Genomic DNA, 15,555 nt, shown 5'->3' on the forward strand with positions numbered 1-15,555 from the left:
TAACTTTCACCATTTCCAGACGGAGCTGACAGCTACCCAGTAGGGAATGCTGAGTTAGAAATATCCCTTGCTTCCCAGTAAAAGAATTTCTCTTTCTGTCTCTGCTAAGACAGCAGGGTCTCTACTGCTGTTGATTTAGTCTTGCCTGTGCCCTGAAATGTAAAATAAAGATAATGGGGAAAACAAAATCGCTGGATTGGAAATGACTCTTGCCTCTACCTCGGCATGATTAGATATGATTTTAGGAATATGCAAAAAATTCTAGTCTCATTGTGTAGCTTCCTTGATTAAAGACCTTTACTTGCTTCCCACTGCTTTTAGGCATGAGACTCCAATCCTAAACTTTGCCAAGAAGAGCTTGCATGTGCTGGCTTGGCCAAATTCTCTCTTCTCTGCATTCCAGTCTCAGTGGCCTTCCTTTATTTCTCATCTGACTTCCTAACACAACTTGCTTCCTTTTGACTTAAGAACTTTGTATGTAGGACAAGCACCTCCCTTGTAAACTTGAGCTTTTTTCCCCCCTTCTTCTTCAATCTTGTTTTTTATTCATCCTCCAGGTGACTGAAGTGCCTCAGTTTTTAGGGGACATCAAAACCTATTTCATCCTTGTCACTTGGTATTCCCTACCCTTCTGCTTCTTCTTTCTGTAATAACTTTCAAAGGAATAGGTAGGTTTTAATGGTGACTCATTTGTAAACTACGAAATTTTAGGATATTCTCTGCATCATCACTAGGGGGAGGGCTGCCCAAGTTTTATGGTTCAGAGCTTTGGTTACAGCCTACCTGATGGAATGAAGCGCAAAAGAAGAAAGTTAACAACAGCTGCCCAGCCACAGTGGGGAAGCCGGAGGGGAAGGCAGTGTCAGTGCTGGAGCATTAAATAAATAAAATAACACAGGACAAAAAATTAGAGGAATGGTCACTGGTGATTACAGGTGTTAGAAACGTAGCATTAGTTGTTTAAGAACGGATAATAAATGCACTTGAGAGAAGACACCTTTGCCAAGGGTACTGCTAGAAGTTTTGGTGAGTAGGGACTCTTTATTTACTATTTCTTTTTTGTTGTTTGTTTGTTTATTTTATTTTATATTTTTGAGATGGAGTCTCGGTCTGTCGCCAGGCTGGAGTGCAGTGGCGAGATCTCGGCTCACTACAATCTCCACCTCCCGGGTTCAAGCGATTCTCCTGCCTCAGCCTCCCCAGTAGCTGGGACTACAGCCACCCACCACCACGCCTGGCTAATGTTTGTATTTTTAGTAGAGACGGGGTTTCACTATGTTGGCCAGGATGGTCAAGATCTCCTGACCTCGTGATCCACCCGCCTCAACCTCCCAAAGTGCTGGGATTACAGGCGTGAGCCACCGTGCCCGGCTTATTTACTATTTCTTGTTTCCTCTCTGCCCCACTAGAGGAAACTGAAGAGAATCAAGTAGAAAATTCAACTGGGAATAATATAAGACTTTTAATAGAATCGATTTTTGGCGAAGGTGGGGGGCAGGAGAACATAACACAGCAAGAGGGTGGTAGATAAGAGTTTGGACTCTAGTGCTGGAATCTTTGCATTTGACTCCAAGCTCTATTATCAATTCGTTGGGTTACCTTGGACAAGTTACATTACCTCTCTATACCTTAGTTTTTTCATTTCTAAATTGAAAACAATATTAGTCCTTGGAGGGTTATTGAGAGAAGTAATAACAGCTGAAAACATCAAGCTTATTACATATCAGACATTATTTTAAGCTGTTTATATCAGAATCCTTTAGTCCTCACAGCAACCCTGTGAAACAGGGATCATTGTTGTTATTATTATCTCTATCTTACAGCTGAAGAAAAGGGGGCATAGAGGAGTTAGAAATTTGCTAAGATCACACAACTAGATGTGACAGAACCAGGATTCAAGTCCATCAGGTACTTATGCCCAGTTTAACTTAGGTACTTAACACACATTAGACATTATTCTGCAATTTCCTGGGTAATCGCTGCCTAGCTGTAGTTGGTGGTTCAACGGTCAGGCATTTATTTTTCGTCATCTCACTTTGAGTAAGAGGATGTAGGGAGGGGGTGAAGCCTGGCAGAGGAGAAACCACCCAATGCTTAGTAGGTGCAGTTTCATGACTGGTTTGTCTTGCTTTGTGAGAGGATTCCGGAATGTTTGGGATATGAGCAGTACTATTTCAGAGTCCACTTGTATGACCAGCCCAAGGAAAATGAGGCTTCCTATATTTGTGTAAAACATACCATTGTTGCTCCACTTCCATGAGGCCTGAGAGGATGACAGTGCTGTATTGGCACCCCCAGCCCCTCAGCTGACAGTTCGGGGAGGATGGAACTAGGTTCCACCTTGAGCCCCCGGCTGGATATCTTTGTTCTCACTGAGAACTCTGGAGGCAACAATGTGCAGAAGCTGTTTAGAGGAATAGGATTTCAACCAGCGTGCTGAAGGAAACAAGAAAACCCCTTATGAGAACGTGTCACCCACCCTGGGGACCTCTAGAAATAAGAGAATTTAGAGTTGGGAAACCAGGAGACTGTTAACATGTGGGTGAGATCAACAGGCATCCAAGAGTGATTGCCCTCAAAGGGAACACATTCAAACAGGCTATTAGGCCTTGGGTAATAGGAGAAATATGGATCTGTTTCCTTCCATTTAAGCTATTCTCTCTATTTTATGAAAGGAATATGCCTGATGTATTGTATAGTATTTATTCCCTGGGACGTCCACCTCATATCCCTCAGGAATGTGTCTTCTTGTACCGAAGTTTGATTGATTTGAGAGGTAGAAGCTATAGACAGATACCAAGTTGTAATTCAAGTTGAATCTGTGGCTCAATCTTTACACAAAATAGTAGTCAACACAGGTTTTGCAAACATATTCTCTTAGGAGAGTTCCTGATGCTGTTCTATGGGATTTACTATATAAATAAAGAACAAAAATTAATGTTATTAAAAATCAATATTTTAGTTATTTAACTGACTGCTGTGTCCATCACTTACAGACAGAAGCATATGCTTGGAACCTGTATATATCCTCATTATGGGCACCTGTGTTACCTCCTAGAGTAAGGACAGGTCAGCATCTGCCTATGTGGTTTTATACAATGCCCAGAATCCTGCAGGTTGTAGATGGATGCTCTGTTGATATTCTTTGAAGATAACAAGGCCAGTGATTTCTTTCCAATCACTCACTAGAGAGTACATTTGGAAAATATATCTAACTCTCCAAAGAACAAATGACCCTATGAGATGGGAAAGACTGAGATTCCTCTGCTAGAGACATGGATCAGAAGGACACATAATCAGCTTCAGAGGTTAGAGGGATGTCAATACGTACTGTGGCTGCCAAAAACTAATGTTATTTCTATCACATTTACTCTAGTCTGTTCAAGATTAATACATTTATAGTCATTGTTTCATTGGCATGCTAAAGGTGTAGAGCAGTAAACAATAATTTTTGTCCCCTTCTTTCTGTCCCCTTTCCAGAACAACAATTGGTTCTGGAACGGGACAAAGATGCAGCAGGATTGTATAAAACATTGTAGGAGTTAGCTGCTGCTGGGAGGGTTTGTGACTGTTCTATCAGATTGAGAAAACTTTACCTGTGAAGTTGCTTCCAAATAGTCACCAGTCCCTGGTGTTATACAATGGCTCACTGTTATTGAGGGTAGATAAACTGGAAATGATGCTCCCACGTTTGGAAAGCTTTATTACAGGTGTATGCAGAATTATTGGTAAGGTTGGACGAGAAATGCTGGTAGTCTCATTGAGCCTTCCCAGAGCAAAAATTTCCCATAACAATTTTTAAAACAACAAAACTCGAGGCTTTAAGTATAAATAACACCTAACATGTACCGAGGGTTTACATCTGTGAAAGTAGACAAGTACATCTGAGAAATCAGCCAAACAACTCAGCATCTGCAATAGACTAAATATTTGTGTCCCCTTCAAACTCACGTGTTAACTCTTCATACACAAGGTAATGGTGTTAGGGGATAGGGCCTTAGGAATTAAATGGGATTAGTGTCCTTCTTATATAAGGGACTTATATAAGGGACTGCTTCCTCCTCCCTTCTGCTGTGTGAAGACCAGTGAGAAGACAGCTGTCTGTGAACCAGCCAGCAGGCCCTCACCAGACATTGACTCTGCTGGCACCTTGATCTTGGACTTCCAGCCCCCAGAACTATGAGAAATAAACCTTTGTTGTTTATAAGTCACCCAGTCTATGGTGTTCTGTTATATAGCAGCCTGAACAGACTAAGATAGTAACTTTGTTGTTTTGAGTTGCACAACATTAGGCAGGCTGGGTTTGCAACTCTGATACTAAGCATTTATTCTCGCATTGGCTGCTGAATATTCAAGCCTGAGGAAGAAGGCAAGTTGCTTTTTTCTATACTGAAGTTCTGTTCCAATTAAGCTTGACTATGGGAACATAAATACAGTTAATACACAGCCAAGAGACTTAAATAAACGGATTGTAAAATAGTAATAATAGAATTTTACCATACAAATTTTAATATTGTTTTGCTTTTTCTGATTTTCTCCTTTTTTAAAATGGGGCTTTGTGTTTAACATAGTTTGAGTAATTTATTAAAAATAAGTAAGTCTGGGGTCGAGAATAGTACGGTAAAAATTACCTTTCATTGGATCTAGACTTCAATGGACAGATAGCAGTGTGAAAAACAAAATCAAGTCAAAATCTCTCTGGGATAAAATATCCTTCTTTGTAAAATGTAGAGAGCTAGACTAGACCATCTCCAAGGTGCTGTTTAGTACTGAATTCTATGATTTATAATGTGGGATATATATATATATTTGTCAGTTAGGAATTCACCAGAAGTGCTATTATGACTGTTTTGCCTGGACATCTGACATTCCTCAAATGTAACTCACAAGAAGTATCTACATGGCAGTGCTGATTCACTGATTAATATACTGGAGGAGCAGTACTAGAAATGGAACACACTAGACTTTAATTCACAGCTGAAAGTACAAATACAACATCACAGGCAGAGACAATTATGGTTGAGATCCTTAGAAAAACAAACAACAGTTAAAAAACAGTCTGTTAATGCATCAAAGTAGACATTGCTGGGAGAAAAAAATCATATTAGCGTATATACACTGGCATCTTAAAAGTGGCTGGAGAGGAGAGAGAATAAAAGAAAAGGAAACATAAAGGGAGACAGAATAGGGTGGGAAGAAAATGGGAAGGAACAAAGCCATGAAGGGAAGGAAGGTACAGGTGGACTTTTTTTGTGACTAAGGGAATGAATGGCTTTTGAATCCATGAATATGATGCTCAACTCTGTCGTGATATATTCCTAATTGTGTGACTTTGGGCAGTTTCTTTTTTTCTCTGAGCCTGAGTTTTCTCATTCATAAAGTGTGTCTAATAATACCTTGTGTCTATTTTCTTACCTCATTGCAATGTTATAAGATGACACAGATAAGCACTTCACTAAGCGCCTGGTCACATTTCTACAGGCTTTAGCTGTTATTAGTATTGTTGTTATTGTTGTTGTGAGGATTAAAATGTAAAATCTATCTGAAGTTCTTAAGCAATTTCTGGCACCTGGTAGGCAGAAAATGGTAGCAAAAAACATTGATTGATAATGTATTAATAATGACCTCTCTTTATTAAGGACTACAACCTGGCAAGGTTGGATTATGACATTCACTTTATGGGTGAAAAAAACTGAGGCATAAAAGTTAACTGACCCACAACCATACTGCTGGGAAAGTATGTGTTCAAAGATACTATTCTGCGTAGCTAGACATGTGAATGTTCTTTTTCCTGCAACATTGCCAGCTAGCACATTTAGCCCGTCGATATTTAATACTTTATTTATTTATAGTCTATAATAACCTTGTGAGGTAAGTATTCTGCTTTTCATCTATAGAACATCCCAGAAGGATGAATGTATTAGTCTGTTCTCACATTGCTATAAAGAAATACCTGAGACTAGGTAATGTACAAAGAAAAGAGGTTTTATGGGCTCATGGTTGCATATACTGTACAGGAAGGAAGATGCTGGCATCTACTTGGCTTCTGGGGAGGCCCTAGGAAACTTACAATCGTTGTGGAAGATGAATGGGAAACAGGCATGTCTTACACAGCCAGAGCAAGAGCAAGAGATATGGTGGGAGGAGGTGCTACACATTTTTAAACAACCAACTCTCACAGTACCAAGGGGGAAACTCACCCTCATGATCCAGTCACCTCCCACCGGGTCCCAACTCCTACATTGGGTATTATAATGCCACGTGAGATTTGGGCAGGGACACAGATCCAAACGATATCAATGATCTATCCATAATTCTGAGATTTCAATGCCTCCTCTCCACATAGGCATGAGTATTACATAAACTATTAAGTATATAATCCTCTGCAGACCAGTATTATTTAATGGAAAAATGATGTGAGCCTAAAAGGAGCTGTGTGTGTGATTTAAAATTTTCTAGTAGCCATATTAAAACAAAGTAAAAAGAAACTAGCGAAATTACTTTTAATAATGCATTTTACTTAACCCAATATAGCCAAAGTATTTTCACTTAATTATATGTTCAGTATAAAAATGACTCACAAGCTACTTTACATTCCTTCTTTTCTTGTGCTTAGTCCTTGCAATTCAGTATGTGTTTTACACTTACAGCATGTGTCAGTCTAGACTAGCCACATTTCAAGTGCTGACAATTCACACGTGGACAGTAGCACCATATTGGATTGTGTAGTTTTAGACCATTGCTTTGTCAATTTCAATGCTTCTCCAGCCTGTGGAAGGCATTGAAGTTGGAAGCCACAGCAAGATTGTCATAGTAAAACAAAAGGAAAAATGTGATCAAAGATTTCACAAATTAATTCTGTCAGTAAAATTTTGAACTGCACTTGCTAACTTATTTTGCCGTTAGAGAAAAAAAAAGTGTTTTATTCACTCAGGACAGGACTTTTGTTCTTTTCTTATTTTTGTAAGTAATTTTTTTAAAGTAGTTAGGATTTCATATGGAACAGAAGTAAATCTTTAGAATTCATTTACCAGATATTTAGGGAATACAAAATAGGGAGATGGGAGAACGAGAATTGTGAGGATGTCATCAAAGCCTTTTATCAGCAAAGCTGTCGCTTTATAGAGACGTAATCTGACAGGCACTACGTTGAGTTTGCTTTGGTTGAGAGCTTCCACTTGTAAGGTGATTTTTATGACCTCTACTCAGAAATTCATGAGAAAAGGCAAGAGACTATATCACATGCTTCCTCCTCTTTTATTTACTGGTCACTGGAACCAGATGTCAGAACTCTTAAATTTGGAGATTTTTAGGTCCCATGATGAACTAGATAATAGTTAAATTTGACAGTAAGGACTAAAGAGTTTCAAGAAAATGCTAACCATCTGTCATTCAGAATCCACAGTTATGTAATACTTTACTGGAATGTTTAATAGTTCCAGAGAGCAGCAGTGGTTACCTAACGGCATCTTCCAAAAAACCTGAACAATAACCACTTCCATTTCTATGTTCATAGCTTAAGCAACCAAAATACATGTTTGTGCCTGAATTGTATGTAATAATCTTAGGTGTATACACCCAAATATGTTGGTTCCTTATTTTATATCCCTTGCTTGACTTTTTTTCATCTACACTGTTGCTTTATCAAACTCTCCTTATTTTTATTATAATTCTAGAACAATTAGAAATAGTAGTAATTAAATTGCTGAAATCTGCCTGTGTAAAGTCAAGTAAGAACATTTCAATTCTATCAGTATGGGTGTTAATTATTTTAGGCAAGCTGTCATTTAGGCTTTCTAAAGTGGATTTTGTTCTTGCAGTCAAGAACATTGCTTAGTGCAGAATTAATTAATCATTATAAATATAAAACCTGCAGTATCAGCTCCTATGTTCAGAAAGGTTTCAAGAGGCAAGGTTGAAAGAGTCAACAGGCTGCTAAAGGGAATCTTATCATACGCCCTCACCCCCAATCTGATAAAAGGACAATTAAACTATGTACTTCATCTTTTCATAGGCCCTTACTTCAAGTGTCAGTTCAAAAATTGGAAGTGAATACTTTTTACAACACAAAGGATTTTTTTCCTTTTTTGGAATATCTTCTTTTAAAGAGGTTTTTAAAAGTAATTTTACAAGGAAATGGCTGAAAATTGAAATTTACTTTGGCTAAAGGAAGATTGCAAAGTAAAACAAAACAACAAAACAATTTTATTCTCATAGCGCTATGATGACTAGAACATATGTTTTCTGTGGACTCTGAATTTTCTCAAATACCCAGTAGCTACTTAAGAAATATTCTATAAAATGGCCATAATAATTGTATTCCTCACAATAAAGCTCACAGTCATTTTGCTACAGGAGGAAAAGCTCACTTTCTGCATCATGTTCTTACTGTTTTTTAAAATAATGGCTCTATGATATTGTTTCATTTCTCTGCCCTATAATGAAAGCGAAATTCTACCAGATTAAACTGGAATGCTTTGACCAAAACACAGAGATCATAACTATACAGGTAAAGAAACACATTGGCATAGTGATCTAGATAACAATATTAATGAACATTAATTAACTGACTATATGATAGCCACTCCAAATGCCTAAATATTATTGCTTAGGATAAATGCTTTGTATGTACTTATCTCATTTGTCTTTACCACTCAGAGGCAAAGGGTGTTCCTCAATATAGAAACATGTGCGTAATTTTTAAATATTACATTGCTAATGTTTCAAAATTTTATAACTGTCTGTTTAGGCCTGACCCAGTGACTGACACCTGTAATCCCAGCACTTTTGGAAGCTGAGTTGAGGACATTGCTTGAGTGCAAGAACTCTAGACAAGCCTGCGCAACATAACAAGATGCTGTCTCTACAAAAATAAAATATTAGCTGGGGATGGTGGGGCACACCTGCAATCCTAGCTACTTGGGAAGCTGACGCTGGAGGGTTGCTTGAGCTCAGGAGTTGGAGGCTACAGTGAGCTACATTTACATCACTGTAATCCATCCAGGGAGACAGAGTGAGACCCTTTCTCAAAAACAACAACAACCCAACTGAACCAAAGCAAAACAATTTTTTAAAAGTATGCTTATTTACAAATACGTGAGCATTTGTTTTTCACAAGGTACTCTCCTAAGAACAAGACAATATGAATCTCAAACTTGAATGTATGCATTATAGCTCAATCATCTTGTCACACTGCAGATTCTAACTCAGTAGGTCTGTGTGGGGCCTGAGATTCTGCATTTCTAACAGCCTCACTGGCGATATCCACGTGACTGGCTTGAGTACCACACTTTGAGAACAAGGACAGAGTCTACAGCTAGAGCAATTTTGATAATAAACGTCAAAGGACCATGCCATGATTGTTCTGGAAAGCTAATTAGTCACTGCAGCTTTGGGAAACAAGCCAAAGAGTAACTGTTGAGTCAAGCCTTGAGTAATGAGTAAAAGTAAGTGTGTGTTGGGGAGTTGCTTAGTATGTTCTTGCTGGTTAATGAGTTGGTAGAAAAGATGTAGAATGTGTTCATGTTGTAAACCACATTGGGATATCTACAGGGTGTTTGGCTCTCTCAGAAGAGGATCACCAGGTATCTGTTTGTTTTATTAGCATCCACACCTGTGTCTGATGTGGCCTTTCAGGTGTTCCTTCTTAGATATTTCATCATTAAGTATTTCTCCTAATGTTATCCCTCCCTTAGTACCCCAACCCCCGACAGGCCCCAGTGTGTGATGTTCCCCTCCCTATGTCCATGTGTTCTCATTGTTCAACTCCCACCTATGAGTGAGAACATGCGGTGTTTGGTGTTCTGTTCTTGTGTTAGTCTGTTCTGTTCTTGTGTTAGTTTGCTGAGAATGATGGTTTCCAGCTTCATCCAAGTCCCTTATCCTTTTTTATGGCATAGAATTCCATGGTGTATATGTGTCACATCTTCTTTATCCAGTCTATCATTGATGGGCATTTGGGTTGGTTCCAAGTCTTTGCTGTTGTGAACAGTGCTGCAATAAACATACGTGTGCATGTATCTTTATAGTAGAATGATTTATAATTCTTTGGGTATATACCCGGTAGTGGGATGGCTGGGTCAAATGGTATTTCTGGTTCTAGACCCTGGAGGAATCACCCCACTGTCTTCCACAATGGTTGGACTAATTTACACTCCCACCAACAGTGTAAAAGCATTCCTATTTCTCCACATCCTCTCCAGCGCCTGTTGTAAAAACCTATCTTTAAAGCACATCTCAGTTGTGACCATTCAGAAGTCAAGCTAGGCTGGCACACCGTAACTCATGTGAGCCTAACTTGAATATATTTTGATGTAATCAGCTAGGAGAAATTTGTGAGTGACTTGTATCTAATGGTCTTTTAAAAATTTGTTTGATGTATTTTGTACTTCCCAAGACTATGTCTGTGGTCTAATGATATAAATAACCATTTTTACTAGAGAGAATTCTATGGTCTTTGGGTAAAAGTTACTGGTTCTGGTTTTGCAAAAGAGGCACTTTTCTAGGATGAAGTGCCCCTTTGTTTACATCTGTAATCATAATTTACAGATGTAAATTATGTAAATTATTTATAGATGATTGCATCTGTAAATTATGATTTATTTTTATTTTTTTCGCCCAAAGTCACATCTATTCTGAACTCCTACAAAGGATAGTTTCAGGTCGTTGCTTTTTTTTCCTAGACTTGGTTCACTAACATTTACTCACAAATGTAAATGCCTTAATGGTTCCTCCTTGTCCATTGAAAAGATTCTACAATCAAGGCTCTTCATAGTATGGTCTAAGCTTAAACTTAAATCTAACTCTAGAATTTGCTATCCTTTCTCTTCCACCCCATATACTGTGTACCCAGTGATGTTGCTCTTGTTCTTTTTGCCTCGAATAAATTATTTAATGGTATGGTCTGACTTGAAGACATTTTGAAAGACCAGTCCAGAGCCAACTTGAAGCATGTGGTGATTGGGAACAGGAGCAGAGGGGACTGGTGACTTTCAGAACCTGTATAGAAGCTGCATGGAAGGAGCAAGTAGCCCCTTCATGGTCATCTCATTGACTCTATGTACAGGTAGCTCAAAAGAGATGAATAGGTCTAGAGATTTAGGCAGCAAATGCAACATCAATTTCTTTGTTGTTTTTGTTGCTGTAGTTGAGATAGAGTTTCTTTCTTGTTGCTCAGGCTGGAGTGCAGTGGCGTGATCTCGGCTCACTGCAACCTCCGCCTCCCAGGTACAAGCAATTCTCCTGCCTCAGCATCCAGAGTAGCTGAGATTACAGGCATGCATCATCATGCCTAGCTAATTTTGCATTTTTTGTAGAGACAGGGTTTCAAGATGTTGGTCACACTGGTCTTGAACTCCTGACCTCAGGTGATCTGCCCATCTCAGCCTCCCAAAGTGCTGGAATTGCAGGTGTGAGTGACTGCACCTGGCTGCAACATAAATTTCTTATGACTATAACTAACAGTTAAAGACTTAAACCTCAAATACCAGTGGTCCATAGTCTGGTGGAACTTTTGTTTTAACACTTACTTTAAGTTCAGGGGTACAAGTGCAAATTTTTCACACAGGTAAATTTGTGTCATGGGGGTTTGTTGTACCGATTATTTCATCACCGAGGTATTAATCCTAGTACCCATTAGTTGTTCTTCCCAATCCTCTCTCCTCCCACCCTCCATCCTCTGAAAGATCCCAGTGTATATTGTTTTCCTCTATGTCTCCATGTGTTCTCATCATCTAGCTCCCACTTATAAGGAAGAACATGTGGTATTTGGTTTTCTGTTCCTGTGTTAGTTTGCTAAGGATATTAGCTTCAAGCTCCACCCATGTCCCTGCAAAGGACATGATCTCGTTCTTTTTTTATGGCTGTATAGTATTCCATGCCATGTATGTACTACGTTTTCTTTATCCAGTCTATCATTGATGAGCATTTAGGTTGATTCCATGTCTTTACTATTGTGAATAGTGCTGCAATGAATATATGCATGCATGTGTCTTTATAATAGAATGATTTATATTCCTTTGGGTATATACCCAGTAATGGGATTGCTGGGTTGAATGGGATTTCTATCCTTTACATTGTAAAGTCCTGGCCATAAGTAGTGTCTAAGAAGCACAATAAAGGTGACTATCCATTTACCAGTGTTCCAAAAGTCAACATACTGAAGCTCTTCCCACTTTGAGATGAGCCTTAACTGGAATGAAAATACATTTTTTGTACAACTAATTATTATCCCAGCTGAGCCTGTTAGTTCAGTCATCCATGGAAGCCCACATAATTCCAAGCTCCCTAAACTCTGCACATCCCCAAATAGCCATACAACTATAAAAACTTTATTTGTTCTCCTGGTCCTTCCTGCCACCAATGAGGGTCAATATTTCCAGAAGCCTGGCTATACTGAGAGAGAAAATGACTTTTTGCTTCTGTTTCCAAAAATGGGTTTTACTGTATAATGAGGTTAGCCCATCTGTCAAATGTCAGGGAAGCTGTAGATTGTACAGAAGGCAGGCTGTAACAGATGACCTAGGGGAAGCTTTTGTTAGCCAGGAAGAACAGTAAAGCCCTCTAAGCTTCAAGGTTGTTCAGACCAGAGTGAGAAAGAGGAAGAACAAGAGAGGAAGAAGGGCTGGGGAAAGACAGGAGAGACAAAGATGGTGGGGAGAGGAGGAGAGAGAAGGAAGGGGAGGAAGGGGAGAGAGGAGAAGAGGAAGGGCAGAGAGGAGGGGAGGAAGTGGAGAGAGGAGAAAAGGAAGGGCAGAGAGGAGGGGAGGAAGTGGAGAGAGGAGAAAAGGAAGGGCAGAGAGGAGGGGAGGAAGTGGAGAGAGGAGAAAAGGAAGGGCAGAGAGGAGGGGAGGAAGTGGAGAGAGGAGAAAAGGGAGAGAAAGAAATAAGGTTGGGGGGAGACAAAGAAAGAGGACTGCAGGCATGAGTTCACAATGTGTGTTTTGGCTCCCTGCTTAGGGCTAGTACCATGGTTGTGGCTTAGGAAAAGGTATACGGGGTAGGAATTAAGGCAGCCTCATATAGCCCCTCAAATTTCAGTGAGGTCTGGAGACAGCAACATACAATTCCCAGGCCCCCTTAGGTTGTTGGGAAATGCTGAGAAGACCTATTGATTAGGAAGGGCTTGGGCTGGAGATGAAGACACCGCAGAGTGGGCATTCTGACTATCAGCTACAGAAGGGGCCAGAGGCCGCAGTAGTGCATGTTAGTGCCATACCCAGTGAATCCAGTTATATCCAGCCACAGCCAAGGGAATTCTGGGGCAAGACATCCTGTGACCTGGTGAAATAGACCATAATGGAGTCCAGTGAGGCCTGAGGGGAAAACAGACCTGACAACTGCTCCCCCTGCTAATACCAGGAGGCAGGCAGGATCCCCCTGGGACTTCAGATCAGGTTTAAGGGGAGAAAGAAAAAAAAAAGAGTGGGCAGAGGTGCTGAAAACAAATCAACAAACAACAAAACAAAACACGGTGGAAATCTGTTCAGACAAAAAAATAGAAAAACTATAAGAGATTAAGTTTAAATAAAAAATGATGGAACAAGATTGAAATGGCGTAATTGAGTCTGTTGACCCCTGAAAGGTAGGAATTAAAACTCATGAACAATTTGAGTTGAACTACTCAACTCAACTATTTTTATACAAAAATAGTTACGTGTGTCAAAGTGTGTAAACTTCAACCTATCCCTGCCATAATGCAAATGTCACTTCCTCCCTGAAATCTTTTCCATTGTTTTACTTGAATGTCTTCTCTTACTCTAAGTAACTTTCCTGTGTAACCTACTTTTAATTGTCTTGGTTCATAGAAATTGCTAACGTATAGACTCATAGATGCACAGAATAAAGAAGGACCAAATGGACCATCATTTAGAACTGTTCTCCCTCCCAAAAGATAATAATGTAATCTTTGAGGGCAGAAATAATCCCTTTTTTATAGCCCAAGGTACCATGGTAGGTCTTTGCTCATCCTGGGTACAATCCATGTGTGCTCAGCATAGGAGGTAAAGTCCTGTGGTTTTCTCACTTGTAAAATAAAGATAATAATGCTATCTTGTAGGTGGACAACATTAACCCTTCCTTCAACTTATCTTAAATCTTTTGAAAGGATTTCACCCTTTTCAGTGACAGTAGGAACCAGAGAGAACAATAAGCAATGGTTTTTTCATTGTGTAGCTTTATAATTGTTGTTTTGTTGTTTAAACTCACACAGGCTTTTCAGAGCCTCATCAACATGGAATTGAATGAATGGGCTTCTAAAGCTGACTTTGACTTCATAGGCTTAATTGAGACAGCAGTTAGATTATAAGAAAAGCAGTATTTTAATTTCAAGTTAAGCCTTGTTTCAAAGTAAGCAGAGCTGCAAGATGCTGAGTTTCTAACCTGTCAATATGTGTAATAATATATTTATTGTTGTTTGCTTTTATTGTATTTTCACCTACGACTTCAGAATAGAACTTGAAAATGTAGAGGGTGAGTAAGTTCCATTGGAACACAGAAAAACTAGTATTTTAGATGTGAAACTTTAAGTTGTCTTCCAATTTTAAAGAACAATAGATTGGCTGCCCCTGAATTATTATTATTACTATCATTATTCCTCTCCTTTCTCTTCCTCTCCTTGTACTTTCTCTCTGTCCTTTCCTTCCTTCCTCCCCTCTTTCTTGCCTTCTCCCTCTCACCTTTCCATTTTTGAGGAACCACATATAGACTGATCTTATAGACCTGGCCTCAAGTGATCCTTTAAATATTTGGACAATGGTGTGAGGGGTTCCATTTATACAGTTATCCCAGGCCCTACAACGTTAGGGTGGACTTGCTGGTAAACATCAAAACTAGAAGTAACCAGTTTACCATGTCACGAGCATTGCTCATTCCCTTGGATATCACTGAGTCTGGATTGCACTCAGTGCTGGATTAGGGGAGTATAATTTTGCTCTTGGGACAGGGGGCTGGCCTGTTCTCTATGTTTTGTGGCTGTGGAAGTATTGCTATAATAATCTATATATCCTATTGACTGGACATCTGAGAAAAAGGGGTACAAAGGAGAATTTGTACTGAACTAATTCCTGAAGGAATCACCTCCATTCCAGAGTATTCAACTCCTGGAGGAAAGCATTAGAGATAAATGCATCTGGCTGAGATGCAGAGGAATGAAACATTGGAAAGAATAAATTTAGAACCTTAATTTCAGAATTAGTTTAGACTGTAATGTCTTTGAACACTAACTTAAAAAGAAATGAGGATTTAATCTTTGGACTTTAATTTTTCTCCAGGAATGTAAAGGTTTAATTGTTTAAGTTTATAAATCTGGAGCATAAATTTAGCTACTAATGTATTGTTTTAGTAGCTTTATGTAGTTATGGGTTGTGTTACAGGTTAAACACACAGACATTGTGTTATGGGTTGAATTGTGTCCTCCCCTCCCCACAAATATGTGTTGAATATTTTCTCTTAGTTCTTATCTGAAATTGTGACCTAATTTGGAAATAGTTATTGCAGAGGTAATTAGTTAAGCTAAGAGGAAGTCGTTATGTAGTAGGGTTGGCCCTTACTCTAATA

The 15,555-nt window shown here is 39.2% G+C and overlaps 1 non-coding gene across 1 annotated transcript; it reads left to right on the forward strand.

Annotated features, from left to right (window-relative positions):
• The first annotated feature begins 6,740 nt into the window (after nucleotides 1–6,740).
• Nucleotides 6,741–6,848, forward strand: LOC114678572 (small nucleolar RNA SNORA5). The gene has a single exon (XR_003730007.1). It is a non-coding gene; the product is annotated as a small nucleolar RNA SNORA5 (small nucleolar RNA).
• Nucleotides 6,849–15,555: the final 8,707 nt, after the last annotated feature.

The sequence above is a fragment of the Macaca mulatta genome, chromosome 5 (genome assembly GCF_049350105.2).
Source record: "Macaca mulatta isolate MMU2019108-1 chromosome 5, T2T-MMU8v2.0, whole genome shotgun sequence".
In the NCBI taxonomy this organism is placed as follows: Eukaryota; Metazoa; Chordata; class Mammalia; order Primates; family Cercopithecidae; genus Macaca; species Macaca mulatta.